The sequence below is a fragment of the Phocoena sinus genome, chromosome X (genome assembly GCF_008692025.1).
Source record: "Phocoena sinus isolate mPhoSin1 chromosome X, mPhoSin1.pri, whole genome shotgun sequence".
NCBI lineage: Eukaryota > Metazoa > Chordata > Mammalia > Artiodactyla > Phocoenidae > Phocoena > Phocoena sinus.
Genome location: NC_045784.1, coordinates 63,632,491 through 63,652,525, shown reverse-complemented (window position 1 = coordinate 63,652,525; position 20,035 = coordinate 63,632,491). Strand labels below are relative to the sequence as shown.

General features: G+C 38.7%; 1 long non-coding RNA gene across 1 annotated transcript in view; it reads right to left on the bottom strand.

Annotated features, from left to right (window-relative positions):
- Positions 1 to 5,364: 5,364 nt before the first annotated feature.
- LOC116747900 overlaps positions 5,365 to 20,035 on the bottom strand; it is a 33,597-nt gene continuing 18,926 nt past the window's right edge. Inside the window, exons 3-4 of the long non-coding RNA XR_004348134.1 lie at positions 12,082 to 12,222; positions 5,365 to 5,786 (exon numbers count right to left, since the gene is read on the bottom strand). This is a non-coding gene — a long non-coding RNA (uncharacterized LOC116747900). The remainder of the gene's footprint in view (positions 5,787 to 12,081; positions 12,223 to 20,035) is intronic.

Genomic DNA, 20,035 nt, shown 5'->3' with positions numbered 1-20,035 from the left:
CTCAATACAAGTCTTGTACGGGATGGAATATACAATGAATACTTAGGGGATGATGATGACGATGGTGACAAAAACGGTCCCATAGAGTTTTTGCTACAAGTTTATTAGATTTTCATATGAAGACATTCACAGACATACACAACAGATAAGTTTCTAAACTGTAGGGCATGATGATTATTTACTATCGTTAAGTGGAAGTGGATCACCGTAAATTCTTCATCTTCATCATCTTCAAATTGACTAGACTGAGGAGGATGAGGAGGGTTTGGTCTTGCAGTCTCAGGGATGGCAGAGGCAGAGGGGAGGCAGGAGAGGCAGGCACACTCGGTGCAACTTTACAGAAATACATCACAATTTCTGTCTGACTTTTTTGTCTTTCCATTACTCTAAAACTGTTTCTATATGGTACTATCCTTCTTCCAAGATTTGCTTTAGTTTCAGCACCTGTATCATATAAGGATCCCTGTCATAAAAGAAGTCAAAAGCAGTCTTGAATAACTGGAACACTGCTAGATTGTCTAACGTCAATTTGTTTTCTGGCGCTGCTTCTAAGTCTTCTTACTTGTCGTCTGGCACTGGTTCAGAAGCACTCATCTCCATCAAGTTGTCATCTGTTAATTCCTCTGGTGTGGTGTCTGTTAGCTCTTGAATTTCTCCATAGATCCATATCTTGAATCACTCACTCCCCCCATCTTTTTGGCCATATCCACAATCTATTTCATGATTTCTTTGATAGCTCTGTCATAAATCCTGTGAAGTCATGCACAACATCTGGACAGTTTTTTTCCAGCAGGAATTTATTGTTTTGGGCTTGATGCCTTTCATGGCTTTTTCTATAACAAAGATGGCATCTTCAATGGTGTACTCCTTCCAGACTTTCATGATGTTCTCTCTATCGTGGTTCTCTTCTATAGCATTGACAATCTATATAAGGCTATACATGAGCCTTAAAGGTCCTTATGACCCTCTGACCTAGAGGCTGAATTACAGACGTGTATTTGGGGGCATAAACCACTTTGACGCCCTCAGTATTGGACTCATGGGGTTCTGGATGGCCAGGGGCATTGTCCAATATCAAAAGAACCTCAGAAGGCCATCCCTTACTGGCAAAGTATTTCCTGACTTCAGGGACAAAGCATTAATGGAACCAATCCAGAAAAAAGGGTTGTCGTCCAGTCCTTCTTGTTGTACAACCAAAAGACTGGCAGTTGGTGTTTACCTTTTCCCTTCAAGGCTCGGGTGTTAGCTGCTCTATAGGTAAAGGCACTCCTGTTCATAAACCCGACTCCATTTGCACAAAACAGTAGAGTTATCCTACCCCTTCCTGCCTTAAATTCTGATGGTTGCCTCTCTTCCTTACTAATAGAAGTCCTTTGTGGCATTTTCCCCCCAGAATAGGGCACTTTTGTCTGCGTTAAAAACCTGTTCAAGAATATATCCTTTCAGCAGGACAGTGGCCATGGATGTTGGAATCTGCTAAGGAGTGTGTAACAACTCACCTGCCAAATTAACTAGCCCTGAAAATGGATGACGCTGGAGAGTTGGGCCCATACCTGACTGTCGCAATGACCAACAAACACGTGAAAAGAAGCTCAACATCACTAAGTACTAGAGAGATGTAAATCAAAACTACAATGAAATATCACCTCACACCAGTCAGAACGGCCATCATCAAAAAAATCTACAAACCATAAATGCTGGAGAGGATGTGGAGAAAAGGGAACCCTCCTACTCTGTTGGTAGGAATGTAAATTGGTACAGCCACTATGGGTTCCTAAAAAACTAAAAATAGAACTACCATATGACACAGCAATCTCATTACCGGGCACATACCCAGAGAAAACCATAATTTGAAATGATGCATGCACCCAGATGTTCATTGCAGCACTATTTACAATAGACAGGACATGGAAGCAATCTAAACATCCATCAACTGAGGAATGGATAAAGATGTGATACATATATACAATGTATTACTCAGCCATTAAAAGGAACGAAATTGGATCATTTGCAGAGACGTGGATGGACCTAGAGACTGTCATACAGAATGAAGTCAGAAAGAGAAAAACAAATATCATATAATATCACTTATATGTGGAATCTAGAAAATGGTACAGATGAAAAAAAAAGAAAATGGTACAGATGAACTTACTTGCAAAGCAGAAATAGAGACACAGATGTAAAGAACTTATGGATACCAAGGGGGGAACGGGGGTGGGATGAATTGGGAGATTGGGACTGACATATATACACTATTATGAATAAAATAGATAACTAATGAGAACCTACTGTATAGCACAGGGAACTCTACTCAGTGCTGTGTGGTGACCTAAGTGGGAATGAAATCTAAAAAAGAGGGGATATATGTATATGTATAACTGATTCACTTTGCTGTACAGGAGGAACTAACACAACATTGTAAAGCAACTATACTCCAATAAAATTAATTAAAAATCAATAAAATACATATTTTTAAAAAAGACATCCTTTCTCCTCAGTGATTTTCTTAATGGTATCTGGGAACTTGTCTGCTGCCTCTTCATTAGCAGAAGTTGGTTCTCTTGCTATCCTGACTTTTTTGGGTTTTTTTTGCGGTACACGGGCCTCTCACTGTTGTGGCCTGTCCCGTGGCGGAGCACAGGCTCCGGATGCGCAGGCCCAGCGGCCATGGCTCACGGGCCCAGCCACTCTGTGGTATGTGGGATCCTCCCAGACCGGGGCACGAACCCGTGTCCCCTGCGTCGGCAGGCTGACTCTCAACCACTGGGCCACCAGGGAAGCCCCTATCCTGACATTTTTAAAGCCAAACCTCTTTCTAAAAATGATCAAACCATCCTTTTCTGGCATTAAATTCTCCAGCTTTAGATCCTTCACCTTCCTTTTGCTTTGCCATATAGTGACTTTGCTTTATCTTGAATCATATTAGAGTCTATAGGCATGACTTTCTTATACCAATCCTGCACCCACATAGAAGCTGCATTTTCAATAGGAGATAAAAAGTTATTTCACAAAAAGTGCAAGGTTTTTAGGTCTGTTGCTAGCCACAGCAAGGACGTTATGAATTTCGTTTTCTTTTCTTTTCTTACAATGGTCTTTATACTGGATTTATCTTGAAATGGCAGGTGCATGTCAAGCAATTCAACTTTTTCTTGTAATGTCACAACTTTTTTTTGCTTCTTGGGAGCACTTCCAGCATCACTAGTGGCACTTCGAATGGGTCCCATGATGTTATACAAGGTTTACTGTATTGCACTAAACATGAAAAATACACAAAAACAGGGCTTCCCTGGTGGCGCAGTGGTTGAGAGGCCACCTGCCAATGCAGGGGACACGGGTTCGTGCCCTGGTCTGGGAGGACCCCACATGCCGCAGAGTGGCTGGGCCCATGAGCCATGGCCGCTAAGCCTGTGCGTCTGGAGCCTGTGCTCCTCAGCGGGAGAGGCCCGTGTACCACAAACAAACAAAAAAACACAAAAACAAGCAGAAATCACTTTTTACTGTTATGCAATTTACTGGGGACAAACCACTCACACAAAGATGATTAACATCACACAGTATTTCAAGTAGATCCTCCCAACACTTGCTCTCACCACAATAGCAATAGGAGGTGGCTACAAAATACAAGTGATGGTACACGACTCAGGAGGACTATATCACAAAAGGCATTGGAGGCTTCTCCCTTGCTCTCTCTCTTGGATTGTTCACTCTGGGAAAAGCCAACTGCTATATGCTGAGGCCCGCATAGAAGGAATGAAATATTCCTACCAAAAGCAATGTGACTGAGCAATCTTATAAGTGAATCCCACAACCCAGTCAAACCTTCAGATGGTTCCAGTCTCAACAGACTCCCTGGCTCCAATATTCTGAGAAATGCTGTGCCAGAACTATTAGCTAAGCTATACCTGAATTTCTAACTCCTACAAACTGTGAGGTAATTAATGTTTGTAGTTTTAAGCCTTCATATTTTGGGCCAATTTTTTACACAACAGTAGATAGCTCATAAACCTACTTGTAAAGAAAACAAAAGTTTTAAAATTTTAGGAGCAATCCTGAAAAATATACTAGATGATAATCCTTTCCAAAGCTAATCAAAAAATATATTTGTAGAAGAACAGGTTAAAGACTATTCAAATAGATTAAACTTTATATTCATTTTCTATTCCTGGCTAAAAATTACCATGAAGTTAACAGCTTTAAATAACACACATTTTTTATATCGTGTTATGTGTTAGCCAACGATCTGGGACAACTTAGCTGCCTCCTCTGCTTAGGGTCTCACAAGACTGTAATCAAGGTGTTGGCTGGGCTGGGTTCTCATCTGGAGGAATAGTTAGGAAAAGAATATACTTCCAAGTTCATTCAGGTTGTTGGCATAATTCATGTTCTTGTGGCTATATAACCAAATTTTCAGACATTTTGCTGCCTGCCAGCAGGAGACTGTCCTCAGGTCCTAAATGATGCACACAGTTCCTGTTTCCCATGTGTCTCCCCAACATAACTGCTTACATTGTCAAACCAGCAATGAGTTTCTTCCTCCAGTCTGATATAGGATAGAGTCTTATATAACATGATATAATCATAGAAGTGACTTTTGGTCACATAACATAAACTAATCAAGTGAATGACATTCCATCACCTCTGCCATTGTTTAGAGTTTGCTATTGGTTGGAAGTCACAGGTACTGTGTGCACAGAAGGGGAGGGGAATAGACAAAGGTGCAAACACTAGTAGACAAGAAAATATTGGGGGTTACCTTATGGTTTGTCTGCCACAAACCTATTTTAAAAACAGGACCAAGAGTTGTTGTTATTTAGAATTGATATTTCCCAGACCTAAGAAGATACCCAACTACTACATATATATGTATAATAGTTTATCTTTACTTACTTTTCAATATTTTTATTAATGCCTGCAATTTACTCTTCTATAATTGGCATGTTTAACACTGTTACAGTAAAAACCAAAACATTAACTTTAGTTCTAATAGTCTACAAAAATCTTGATGACAGACACTTGTAAATACATTTGAAAATATATTATTTTTGGAATAAGTTATCATGAATATGGCTCAGCTTAAAAACGCTGACAAGTGGTTATAATGGTTCTCAAGTAAATTTCCCATACTGAGGTATAATTGCTCTACTGGTATATTTTTCTAATTATAATTGCTGTAACATTTTAAGGTTAACTCTTTTTTTTTTGCAGTACGTGGGCCTCTCACTGTTGTGGCCTCTCCCACTGCGGAGCACAGGCTCCAGACGCTCAGGCTCAGCGGCCATGGCTCACAGGCCTAGCCACTCCGCGGCATGTGGGATCTTCCCGGACTAGGGAACGAACCCATGTCCCCTGCATCGGCAGGCGGACTCTCAACCACTGCGCCACCAGGGAAGCCCCTAAGGTTAACTTTTGAAGATATTATGAAATAGACATGAGAATTTTGAATCTAATACTTGAAAGTATGTCTTTAAAAATTAATTTGAGCATCCTAATTCTGAGATTTAAATTTCAAAGTGGTGTTTTTTCTACTCCTTCACTTTACACATTCATATAAACTAGTTATATTAGTCAGGGTTCCCCTTAGAAACAGAACCAGAAGGATATAAAACAAATATATGAAGAGATTTATTATAGGAATTGGCCCATGTAGCAACACAGGATGAGAAGTCCCATGATCTGCTGTCAGCAAGCTGGAGGCTCAGGAAAGCTGGTGGTATAATTCAGTCCAAGTCTGAAGTCCTGGGAACCAGGGGAACCAATGATGTAACTCCCATTCCAAGACTGAAACTCTAGGGGAGAAGAGAGGTGGTGGTGTAAATCCTGGAGTCTGAAAGCCTGAGAACCAGGAGCTCTAATGTCTGACAGCAGGAAAGAATTCACTCTTCCTTTGCCTTTTTGTTCTATTCCGGCACATTGGTGAGGGTGGATATTCTTTACTCAGTCTACTGATTCAAATACAAATCTTCTGGATAGACTCTCACAGATACACCCAGAAATAATTCTTTACCGGCTATCTAGGGCATCACTTAGTGCAGTCAAACTGACACATGTTGTAACTTGTTAAATTATCATTTGTCAAGTAGAGCCTCAGGATGTCAGATGGCAAGTCACAGTTCAACAAAAGACCGCAAGAGATCCCAGGCTAGGGCTGAATTGGTCAATTCAAACCAAAAAGAATCGGACTTTGGAAAGCTTCTTGAGTCTAATATAAAAGGTGCACAAGGGGGAGGCTTTGGACGAGAATGCTTACTACAAGGGTAGTTTGCGGAGTCATATCAGGACCTTACATTTACTTGTGCCCCTGCTGTTATATAGGGCATGCATTCTTTGAAGGGGCTAGTGTCAAGTTAAGGCCCCTGCAGGGTACTTAAACATACAAAATGGATGCCAAGGCAGCAATATTATGGAGTAGTTTAAATTCTCAACAACACATAAAATTAATCCTCACAGTAGTCAACTACATAATACTACTTCTCATCCATTTTCCATTTTAAAAATATGCAAAAAGTAGGAATATGGAGAAATACAAAAGTTCTGGGGAACCAAATAAGAAAATGTATAACAGAATATCATATATGAATGTTTTAAAATATAGGAAATATCATGATGTAATTCATCATACTGAGTTCAATTAAATATATTTTATATCCATACACCTTGCACTGAATCACTTTAAAAAACTAAGATCCCACAATTGTTACACTAATTTGACTAATGGAAAACTGATATACAGAAGAGTCTCAAGCTGAAAATTAAGTTCTACAAAAAGTTTATTTGTAATGTATTTTTTGGTCACTTATTTCATCACTCGATCATACAAAAATATTTATTGAAAATATTTATTTAGTAGGTAGACAGTATACTACTAACTGCTATGATCATGTTTGGAAAACTATTAATTCTACAGATAAATTTGAGGAGAATTGGCATCCTTACTATGATGAGTCTTCAAACCCATGAACACAGTATGTCTCTCAATTAATTTAGGTCATTGATTTCTTCCACCAAAATTTTGAAGTTGAAAGGTTATTTAAATACAAATTATATAATTCTTTAATAAATATGGGCCTATTCAAATTATCTGTTCTTGGGGTAATTATAGTAGTTGGTGTTTTAATATCTTTTAATGCCTTTAGGGTTTGTAATAACATCTTTTATTTATGATAATGATAATTTTGTTATGTCTCTTTTTTTCTTGGAGGTTACAGCAGGTAGCTTATCAAATTTATTGATTTTAGAAAGGTTTGCTTTTGCTAATTTTACTTATTTTCTTTTTTCAATTTCACTGATTTTAGCTCCCATATTTATTATTCATTACTACTGCTTGCTTTCAGTTTAATTTGTTCTTTTTCTACCTGCTTCAAGGGGAAATTTCTAATGATTTAAAGTCTTTCTTGAATACCAATGTAAGAATTTAACGTTAAAAATTTCAAGTTCTGTGTAGAAACATCCCAGTTTTGATATGCTGTATGTCTGTTTTATTCAGTTCAAAATATTTTCTAATCTAATTCTTATACAAATCTAATTTCTTATACCAATTAGATTTGGAGAGGTTGTCGCTTAATTTCCAAAGAGTAGAGGACGTATCAGATGTTTCTGTTACTGATTTCTGGTTTAATTCCATTATTGCGACAAATAACACTTTCTATGATTATGATCATAGTACATTTGATCAAATTTCCTTTTGGCTGAGCATATGGTGAATACTGCTGAATGTTTCAAGTGAACTTGCAATCTACAGTTGTTAGGTGGAGTGTTCCATAAATGTCATCTAAGTCAAGTTGATTTATAGTATTCAGACTTCTACATCCATGATATTTTCTGTCTACGTGATTTCATATATGAATAAAATAATGAATTAATAATAATAATTGATGAATAACGAGAGAGAAAAGTTAAATTCTCCAAGAATAATTGTGGATCTTTCTATATCTCTTTTCACTTTTTGTTTCACTTATTTTGAAAAATATAGTTAGTTGCATCCTAAGTTAAGAATAATCCAGAGAGGGCCATATCTCTTCCGCCCGTGGCTGCCTGCTTCCCTACGCATTTGGTGCTAATGGGGCTCATGCAATCCAAGCAGTCATACCATCTCTGTGCACGGTCCTCTCAGTGGCAGACCCAAGAGCTCCAAGGCATCCACAGGACCAGACTCCTGTGGGTGGACCACACACAGAGATGGGGATAAAAGAAAAGCTGAACCCCAGGGATGGGGCGACTAAGGAAGAGAACTGAATATCTTTCTATCACTTGCACAAGCTGAAGATTAAATCCCTGTGATCAGCTAGTTAGACTGTGCATCTATGGAATATCTGAGTAGACAATGAGTGTTCCCACAAATGAAAATGGTCAAGCTCTGGCAACTGTGGACTTTGGGGGCAAGTGCGCAAAGGAATTGGGCCAGATCAGAGTCTGAGTGGTCCCCACAGGGCCAACAGGAGGTCCAGAGATGAGCCCAGAGGCAGAGGAGAGACCCTGGGGAGGCAGAGGTAGGCTGTGACTCACAGTGTGTGCAAGGACACTTATAGCAGAGACCCCAGGGAAACATAATTACTACTATTAATTTCATTATGTTTTGATTCATTGTGTTGTTTGTTCTGGCTTTTTTGTTTTGTCTTATTTTGTTGTTAGCTGTTGTTTTAGTATTTATTTACTCTTTTGGGATCTCCATGTTTTATAATATAGCTTTTAATTTTTTAAAATATTTCCATTTCTACTTTGCTTTTCTATTGTCCTGTGTATTTTCCCTTTTTATTTTACTTTTGTTTTATTATTTTTAATCACTTGTATCAGTTTGTTCTGTTTCCTTGTTTTTTCTTCAGTTGGGACACTGTTTTGGTTTTGTTTTTAGGTTATGTGTTTTTGTTAGATTTAATCCTAATTGTTTGATTTCGTTCTGAGTTCGGCTTTTTGGTTGTTCTCTTGCTGTTCATTTTATTTTGCTCTGTTTCTGTTTCTTTTATGTGTGTGTGTTTCCTTGTTTCTGTTTTTGTCTGTTTGATTTTGTTTTTAACATTTCTCTGGGGATTGGTTGACTTATTTTTTCTTTAATGTATTTTCTATTTTTTCTTTTTTATATTTACATTTCAACATTGTTATTCTGTTGTTCTATCTTCTTTCCCCTATCTCGTTTTCTTTTTCTTTTAATCATTTTTGTCAGTTCGTTTTATTTCCTTGCTTCATTCGTCAGTTGGAACTCTGCTTTGGTTTTGTTTTCTGGTTTTGTGTTTCTGTCAGTTTTCTTTTAATTGTTTGATTTTGTTCTTGGGTTCTTTTGTCTGGTTGTTCTCTTCCTATTTGATTTGTTTCGTTCTGATTTTATTTCTTTTGTGTGTGTGCGTGTTTCCTTGTTTCTGTTTCTGTTTGCTTGATTTTACTTTTTACCATTTCTCTGGTGTCTTGTTAGTCTTTTGTTTCTTTAATCCCCTTTATTTCTGGGATAAGCGACATGCAAGGTCTTGGTCCCTTGACCAGAAGTTGGGCCTGAGGCTCTGGGGTGGGAGCATCAAGTCCAGGACGCTGCACCACTAGAGAATTCCCAGCCCCAGGGAAGATTAACTGCTGAGAGATCGCACAGAGGACTCTATCTGAAGCCAAGACCCGGCTCCACCCAACTTGCAGCAGCTCCCAGCGCTGGATGCCTCACACCAAACAAGACAGGAATACAAACCCACCCAGCAGCACACAAACTACCTAAGGTCATACTTAGTTCAGACAACACAAAACACACCACCTGACACGGCCCTGCTAATCCAAGAGAAAAGACACAGTATGAAACTGGCACAGAAACAGAAGTATAGATCAATGGAACAAGATAGAAAGCCCAGAGATAAACCCATGCACATACGGTAACCTTATCTTTGACAAAGGAGGCAAGAGTATACAACGGACAAAAGACAGTCCCTTCAATAAGTGGTGCTGGGAAAACTGGAGAGCTACATGTAAAAGAATGAAAGTAGAACACTTCCTAACACCATACACACAAAAAAAAGCAAAATGGATTAAAGACCTAAATGTAAGGCCAGACACTATAAAACTCTTAGAGGAAAACATAGGCAGAACACTCTATGACATAAATCACAGCAAGATCCTTTTTGACCCACCTCCTACAGTAATGAAAATTTTAAAAAATCAACAAATGGGATCTAATGAAACTTAAAAGCTTTTACACAGCAAATGAAACCATAAACAAGATGAAAAGACAACCCTCGGAATGGGAGAAAGTATTTACAAACGTACTGACTGACAAAGGATTAATCTGCAAAATATACGAGCAGCTCACAGCTCAATATCAAAAAAACAGACAACCCAATCCAAAAATGGACAGAAGGCCTAAATAGACATTTCTCCAAAGTAGATATACAGATTGCCAACAAACACATGACAAGATGCTCAACATCACTAATCATTAGAGAAATGCAAATCAAAAACACAATGAGGTATCCTCTCACACTGGTCAGAATGGTCATCATCAAAAAATCTAGAGCCAACAAATGCTGGAGAGGGTATGGAGAAAAGGGAACACTCCTGCACTGTTGGTGGGAATGTAAATTGATACAGCTGCTATGGAGAACAGTACGGAGGTTCCTTAAAAAATAAAAATAGAACTACCATATGACCCAGCAATCCCACTACTGGGCATATACCTTGAGAAAACCATAATTCAAAAAGATACATGTAACCAGCATTGAACACAAATTTGCAGCACTATTTATAAGAGCCAAGACATGGAATCAATGTAAATGTCCATTAACAGATGAATGGATAAAGAAGATGTGGCAGATATATACAATGGAATATTACTTAGCCATAGAAAGGAATGAAATTGAGTTATTTGTAATGAGGTGGATAGACCTAGAGCCTGTCACACAGAGTGAAGTCAGAAAGAGAAAAACAAATGCCATATGCTAACGCACAAATATGGAATCTGAAAAAACATTACTGTATAATTGTAAAGCAATTATACTCCAGTAAAGATATTAAAAAGAAAAAAAAAGAATAATCCAGATAATTTTCTCCATTCTGTAGTCTTACCATTCTACCCATTTCACATAGTTTATCATTTTATTCCTGTTACTCATTACATATCTTAGTTACTCTATTTAAAGTGGGTGTTCTTTGGGATTTTTCTAGGTGATGTATTTTTTAAAAATTATATTTAGGGCTTCTGGGAAGATGGCGGAAGAGTAAGACACGGAGATCACCTTCCTCCCCACAGATACACCAGAAATACATCTACACGTGGAACAACTCCTACAGAACACTTACTGAATGCTGGCAGAAGACCTCAGACCTCCCAAAAGGCAAGAAACTCCCCACATACCTGGGTAGCACAAAAGAAAAAAGAATAAAGAGAGACAAAAGGATAGGGATGGGAACTGCACCAGTGGGAGGGAGCTGGAAGGAGGAAAGGTTTCCACACACTAGGAAGCCCCTTCGTGGGCAGAGACTGCAGGTGGTGGAGGGGGAAGCTTCGGAGGCGTGGAGGAGAGCACAGCAACAGGGGTGCAGAGGGCAAAGCGGGAAGATTTCCACACAGAGGATTGGTGACGAATGGCACTCACCAGCCTGAGAGGCTTGCCTGCTCACCTGCTGGGGCAGGCGGGGCTGGGAGCTGAGGCTCGGGCTTTGGTCGGAGCTCCGGGAGAGGACTGGGGTTGGCGGCGTGAATACAGCCTGCAGACGGTTAGTGCACCACAGCTAGCCAGGAGGGAGTCCGGGGAAAATACTGGAGCTGCCGAAGAGGCAAGAGACTTTTTCTTCCCCCTTTGTTTCCTGGTGTGCGAAGAGAGGGGATTAAGAGCACTGCTTAAAGGAGCTCCAGAGACGGGCGCAAGCTGCGGCTAAAAGCGTGGACGACAGAGACGAGCATAAGACGCTAAGGCTGTAGCTGCAGCCACCAAGAAGCCTGTGTGCAAGCACAGGTCACTATCCACATCCACCTTCTGGGGAGCCTGGGCATTTTGCCACTGCCAGGGTCCCAGGATCCAGGGACAACTTCTCCGGGAAAACGCACGGCGCACCTCAGGCTGGTGCAATGTCATGCTGGCCTCTACCGCTGCAGGCTTGCCCCGCACTCCTTACCCTTCCTTCGCCCCAGCGTGAGTGAGCCAGAGTCCCCGAAGCAGCTGCTCCTTTAACCCCGTCCTGTCTGAGCGAAGAACAGATGCCCTCTGGCGATGTACATGCAGAGGCGGGGCCAAATCCAAAGCTGATCCCTGGGAGCTGTGAGAAAAAAGAAGAGAAAAGGAAACCTCTCCAAGCAGCCTCAAAATCATTGGATTTAAGCTCCACAATCAACTTGATGTACCCTGCATTTGTGGAAAACCGGAATAGACAACAAATCATCCCAAATTGAGGAGGTGGACTTTGAGAGCAAGATTTATGATATTTTTCCCCATTCCTCTTTTTGTGAGTGTGTATGTGTATGCTTTTGTGTGAGATTTTGTCTGTATAGCTTTGCTTCCACAGTTTGTCCTAGGGTTCTATCCGTCTGTTTTTGTTTGCTTTTTAAATATTTTTTCTTACTAATTATTTTTTATTTTAATGTTTAATTTTATCTTACTTTATCATATTTTATTTTTTCATCTTTCTTTCCTTCCTTCCTTCCCTCCTTCCCTCCCTCCATCCCTCCTTTCTTTCTTTCTACTAATTCACTAATTCTTTCTTTCAACTTTTTTTCCCTTTTATTCTGAATCATGTGGATGAAAGGCTCTTGGTGCTGCAGTCATGAGTCAGTGCTGTGCCTCTGAGGAGGGAGAGCCAACTTCAGGACACTGGTCCACAAGAGACCTCCCAGCTCCACGTAATATCAAATGGTGAAAATCTCCCAGAGATCTCCAACTCAACACCAGCACCCAGCTTCACTCAATGACCAGCAAGCTACACTGCTGGACAACCTATGCCAAACAACTACCAAGACAGGAACACAACCCCACCCATTAGCAGAGAGACTGCCTAAAATCGAAAGATCACAGACACCCCAAAACACACCAACAGACGTGGACTTGCCCACCAAAAGCAAAGATCCAGCCTCATCCACCAGAACACAGGCACTAGTCCCCTCCACCAGAAAGCCTACAAAACCCACTGAACCAACCTTAGCCACTGAGGACAGAGAACAAAAACAACGGGAACTACGAACCTGCAGACTGCAAAAAGGAGACACCAAACACGGTAACATAAGCAAGATGAGAAGACAGAAAAACACCCAGCAGTTGAACAAGCAAGATAACAACCCACCAGACCTAACAAATGAAGCAGAAATAGGCAGTATACCTGAAAAAGAATTCAGAATGATAGTAAAGATGATCCAAACTCTTGGAAACAGAATAGACAAAATGCAAGAAACATTTAAAAAGGACCTACAAGAACTAAAGATGAAACAAGAAATGATGAAAAAAACAATAAATGAAATTAAAAATACTCTAGATGGGATCAATAGCAGAATAACTGAGGCAGAAGAACGGTTAAGTGACCTGGAAGATAAAATAGTGGAAAAAACTACTGCAGAACAGAATAAAGAAAAAAGAATGAAAAAAACTGAGGACAGTCTTAGAGACCTCTGGGACAACTTTAAACGCACCAACATTCGAATTATAGGGGTTCCAGAAGAAGAAGAGAAAAAGGGACTGAGAAAATATTTGAAGAGATTATAGTTGAAAACTTCCCTACTATGGGAAAGGAAATAGTTAATCAAGTCCAGGAAGCACAGAGAGTCCCATAGAGGATAAATCCAAGGAGAAACATGCCAAGACACATATTAATCAAACTTTCAAAAATTAAGTACAAAGAAAACATATTAAAAGCAGCAAGGGAAAAACAAAAAATAACACACAAGGGAATCCCCTGAAGGTTAACAGCTGATCTTTCAGCAGAAACTCTGCAAGCCAGAAGGGACAGGCAGGACATATTTAAAGTGATGAAGGAGAAAAACCTGCAACCAAGATTACTCTACCCAGCAAGGATCTCATTCAGATTTGATGGAGAAATTAAAATCTTCACAGACAGGCAAAAGCTGAGACAGTTCAGCACCACCAAACCAGCTTTACAACAAATGCTAAAGAATCTTCTCTAGGCAAGAAACACAAGAGAAGGAAAAGACCTACAATAACGAACCCAAAACAATTAGGAAAATGGGAAAAGGAACATACATATCGATAATTACCTTAAATGTAAATGGACTAAATGCTCCCACCAAGAGACACAGATTGGCTGAATGGATACAAAAACAAGATCCATATATATGCTGTCTACAAGAGACTCACCTCAGACCTAGAGACACATATAGACTGAAAGTAAGGGGATGGAAAAAGATATTCAATGCAAATGGAAACCAAAACATAGCTGGAGTAGCAATTCTCATATCAGACAAAATAGACTTGAAAAGAAAGACTATTACAAGAGACAAAGAAGGACACTACATAATAATCAAGGGATCGATCCATGAAGAAGATATAACAATTGTAAATGTTTATGCACCCAATATAGGAGCAGCCCAATATATAAGGGAAACACTAACAGCCACAAAAGGGGAAATGGACAGTAACACATTCATAGTAGGGGACTTTAACACCCCACTTTCACCAACAGACAGATCATCCAAAATGAAAATAAATAAGGAAACACAAGCTTTAAATGATACATTAAACAAGATGGATTTAATTGATATTTATAGGACATTCCATACAAAAACAACAAAATACACATTTTTCTCAACTGCTCATGGAACATTCTCCAGGATAGATCATATCTTAGGTCACAAATCAAGCCTTGGTAAATTTAAGAAAATTGAAATTGTATCAAGTATCTTTTCTGACCACAACGCCATGAGACTAGATATCAATTACAGGAAAAGATCTGTAAAAAATACAAACGCATGGAGGCTAAACAATACACTACTTAATAACGAAGTGATCACTAAAGAAAGAGGAAATAAAAAAATACCTAGAAACAAATGAGAATGGAGACACGACGACCCAAAACTTACGGGATGCGGCAAAAGCAGTTCCAAGAGGGAAGTTTATAGCAATAAAATCCTACTTTAATAAACAGGAAACATCTCGAATAAACAACCTAACCTTGCATCTAAAGCAATTAGAGAAAGAAGAACAAAAAAGTCCCAAAGGTAGCAGAAGGAAAGAAATCATAAAAACCAGATCAGAAAAAAATGAAAAAGAAATGAAGGAAATGAGAGCAAACATCAATAAAACTAAAAGCTGGTTCTTTGAGAAGATAAACAAAATTGATAAACCATTAGCCAGACTCATCAAGAAAAAAAGGAAGAAGACTCAAATCAATAGAATTAGAAATGAAAAAAGAGAAGTAACAACTGACACTGCAGAAATACAAAGATCATGAGAGATTACTACAAGCAACTCTATGCCAATAAAATGGACAACCTGGAAGAAATGGACAAATTCTTAGAAATGCACAACCTGCCAAGACTGAATCAGGAAGAAATAGAAAATATAAACAGACCAATCACAAGCACTGAACTTGAAACTGATTAAAAATCTTCCAACAAACAAAAGCTCAGGATCAGATGGCTTCACAGGGGAATTCTATCAAACATTTAGAGAAGAGCTAATAACACCTATCCTTCTCAAACTCTTCCAAAATATAGCAGAGGGAGGAACACTCCCAAGCTCATTCTACGAGGCCACCATCACCTTGATACCAAGACCAGACAAGGATGTCACAAAGAAAGAAAACTACAGGCCAATATCACTGATGAACATAGATGCAAAAATCCTCGACAAAATACTAGCAAACAGAATCCAACAGCACATTAAAAGGATCATACATCATGATCAAGTGGGGTTTATTCCAGGAATGCAAGGACTTTTCAATATACGCAAATCAATCAACGTGATACACCATATTAACAAATTGAAGGAGAAAAGCCACATGATCATCTCAGTCGATGCAGGGAAAGCTTTCGACACAATTCAACACCCATTTATGATAAAAACCCTGCAGAAAGTAGGCATAGAGGAAACTTTCCTCAACATAATGAAGGTCATATATGACAATCCCACAGCCAACATCATCCTCAGTGGTGAAAAACTGAAAGCATTTCCACTAAGATCAGGAACAAGACAAGGTTGCCCACTCTCACCACTCTTACTCAACATAGTTTTGGAAGTTTTAGCCACAGCAATCAGAGGAGAAAAGGAAATAAAAGGAAACCAAATAGGAAAAGAAGAAATAAAGCCGTCACTGTTTGCAGATGACATGACACTATACATAGAGAAACCTAAAGATGCTTCCAGAAAACTATTAGAGCTAATCAATGAATTTGGTAAAGTAGCAGGATACAAAATTAATACACAGAAATCTGTGGCATTCCTATACACTAATGATGAAAACTCTGAAAGTGAAATCAAGAAAACACTCCCATTTACCACTGCAACAAAAAGAATGAAATATCTAGGAATAAACCTACCTAAGGAGACAAAAGACCTGTATGCAGAAAATTATAAGACACTGATGAAAGAAAATAAAGATGATACAAATAGATGGAGAGATATACCATGTTCTTGGATTGGAAGAATCAACATTGTGAAAATGAATCTACTACCCAAAGCAACCTACAGATTCAATGCAACCCCTATCAAACTACCACTGGCATTTTTCACAGAACTAGAACAAAAAAGTTCACAATTTGTATGGAAACACAAAACACTCCGAATAGTCAAAGCAATATTGAGAACGAGAAGTGGAGCTGAAGGAATCAGCCTCCCTGACTTCAGACTATATTACAAAGCTACAGTAATCAAGACAGTATGGTACTGGCACAAAAACAGAAAGATAGATCAATGGAAAAGGATAGAAAGCCCAAAGATAAACCCACGCACATATGGTCAACATATCTTTGATAAAGGAGGCAGGAATGTACAATGGAGAAAGGACATCCTCTTCCATAAGTGGTGCTGGGAAAACTGAACAGGTACATGTTAAAGTATGAGATTAGATCACTCCCTAACACCATATACAAAAATAAGCTCAAAATGGATTAAAGACCTACATGTAAGGCCAGAAACTATCAAACTCTTAGAGGAAAACCTAGGCAGAACACTCTATGACACAAATCACAGAAGATCCTTTTTGACCCACGTCCTAGAGAAATGGAAATAAAAACAAAAATAAACAAATGGGACCTAATGAAACTTCAACACTTTTGCACAGCAAAGGAAACCATAAACGAGTCCAAAAGACAACCCTCAGAATGGGAGGAAATATTTGCAAATGAAGCAACTGACAAAGGATTAATCTCCTAAATATACAAGCAGCTCATGCAGCTCAATAACATAAAAACAAACAACCCAATCCAAAAATGGGCAGAAGACCTAAATAGACATTTCTCCAAAGAATATATACAGACTGCCAACAAACACATGAAAGAATGCTCAACAACACTAATCATTAGAGAAATGCAAACCAAAACTACAATGAGATATCATCTCACACCAGTCAGAATGGCCATCATCAAAAAAAACTAGAAACAATAAATGCTGGAGAGGGTGTGCAGAAAAGGTACCCTCCTGCGCTGTTGGTGGGAATGTAAATTGATACAGCCACTGTGGAGAACAGTATGGAGGTTCCTTAAAGAACTACAAATAGAACTACCATATGACCCAGCAATTGCACTACTGGGTATACACCCTGAGAAAACCATAATTCAAAAAGTGTCATGTACCAAAATGTTCATTGCAGCTCTATTTACAATAGCCCAGAGATGGAAACAACCTAAGTGTCCATCATTGGATGAATGGATAAAGAAGATGTGGCACATATATACAATGGAATATTACTCAGCCATAAAAAGAAACGAAAATGAAGTATTTGTTATGAGGTGGATAGACCTAGAGTCTGTCATACAGAGTGAAGTAAGTCAGAAAGAGAAAAACAAATACCGTATGCTAACACATATATATGGAATTTAAGGGATAAAAAATGTCATGAAGAGCCTAGGGGTAAGATAGGAATAAATACAGAGACGTACTAGAGAATGGACTTGAGGATATGGGGAGGGGGAAGGGTAAACTGTGACAAAGCGAGAGAGAGGCATGGACATATATACACTATCAAACATAAGGTAGATAGCTAGTGAGAAGCAGCCACATAGCACAGGGAGATCAGCTCGGTGCTTTGTGACCCCCTGGAGGGGTGGGATAGGGAGGGTGGGAAGGAGGGAGACGCAAGAGGGAAGAGATATGGGAACATATGTATATAACTGATTCATTTTGTTGCAAAGCAGAAACTAACACACCATTGTAAAGCAATTATACTCGAATAAAGATGTTAAAAAAAAAAAAAAAACTACAAATAGAACTACCATATGACCCAGCAATCCCACTACTGGGCATATACCCTGAGAAAACCATAATTCAAAAAGAGTCATGTACCAAAATATTCATTGCAGCTCTGTTTACAATAGCCCAGAGATGGAAACAACCTAAGTGTCTGTCATTGGATGAATGGATAAAGAAGATGTGGCACATATATACAATGGAATATTACTCAGCCATAAAAGGAAACGAAATTGAGCTATTTGTAATAAGGTGGATAGATCTAGAGTCTGTCATACAGAGTGAAGTAAGTCAGAAAGAGAAGGACAAATACCGTATGCTAACACATATATATGGAATTTAAGAAAAAAATGTCATGAAGAACCTAGGGGTAAGACAAGAATAAAGACACAGACCTACTAGAGAATGGACTTGAGGATGTGGGTAGGGGGAAGGGTAAGCTCTCTTGACAAAGCGAGAGAGAGGCATGGACATATATACAGTACCAAATGTAAGTTACATAGCTAGTGGGAAGTAGCCGCATAGCTCAGGGAGATCAGCTCAGTGCTTTGTGACCACCTGAAGGGGTGGGATAGGGAGGGTGGGAGGGAAGGAGACGCAAGAGGGAAGAGATAAGGGAACATATGTATATGTATAACTGATTCACTTTGTTATAAAGCAGAAACTAACACACCATTGTAAAGTAATTATACTCCAATAAAGATGTAAAAAAATTATAATTATGGAGCCACAAGACATTGCAAAGACAGTAATAGAAGTTTGCTGAGACCTCTCACCTATTTTTCTACAAAGGTAATATTTTAATGCAACTATAGTAGCATATCAAAACCAGAAAATCAACATCATTACTAAGTGTGTGTATAATTCCATGCTATTTTATCACATATGTAGTTTAGTGTAACACAACAATCTAAGTCAGAACTATTCCATCATTACAAAGATATCCATTGTGCTACTCCTTTATCATCACTCCCACCTTATGACACACCTAAAATGTGACAAGCAATAATCTTTTTCCATCTGAATAATTTTGTTAAGGAATGATGCATATATGACAATCTGAAATTAGTTTTTCCTTCACCATACTACCTGTGAGACCCATGCAAGATTTTGTGTATAACAATAGTTCATTCCTTTTTATTGATTGGTAGTATTTCATGGTACGGATATAGCACAAAATTTTTAACCATTCATCTACTGAAGCACATATGGGTTGATTTCAGTTTGTGGCTATTCCAAATAAAAATGATGTGAATATTTAGATGCAGGGCTTTGTGTACAGATGTAAAGTTCATTTCTCTGACATAAAAAATCGCATGAGTGCAATTGCTGAGTCTTATCATGTGTTCAGTTTTAAAAGAAACTATTAAAATATTTTTTAAATAAACATAAGGAAATACTATGAACAATTTTATGCCAACAAATTCAACAACCTAGAAGAAATGAACAAAGCTTCTAGAAACATGCAGTCCACCAAAACTGAATCAAGAGTAAAGAGATAATTTGAACAGAATGATCAGTAGAAGTGAAACAGAATCTGTAATTTAAAAACTTCCTACAAACAAAAGCCCAGGACCAGATGTCTTCACAGATGAATTGTAACCAAACATACAAAGAACTTATACCAATTATTTTCAAACTCTTCCAAAAAACTGAAGAGGAGGGAAAACTCACAAAGACATTCTATGAAGTCACCATCACCCTGATACTGAAACAAAACAAAG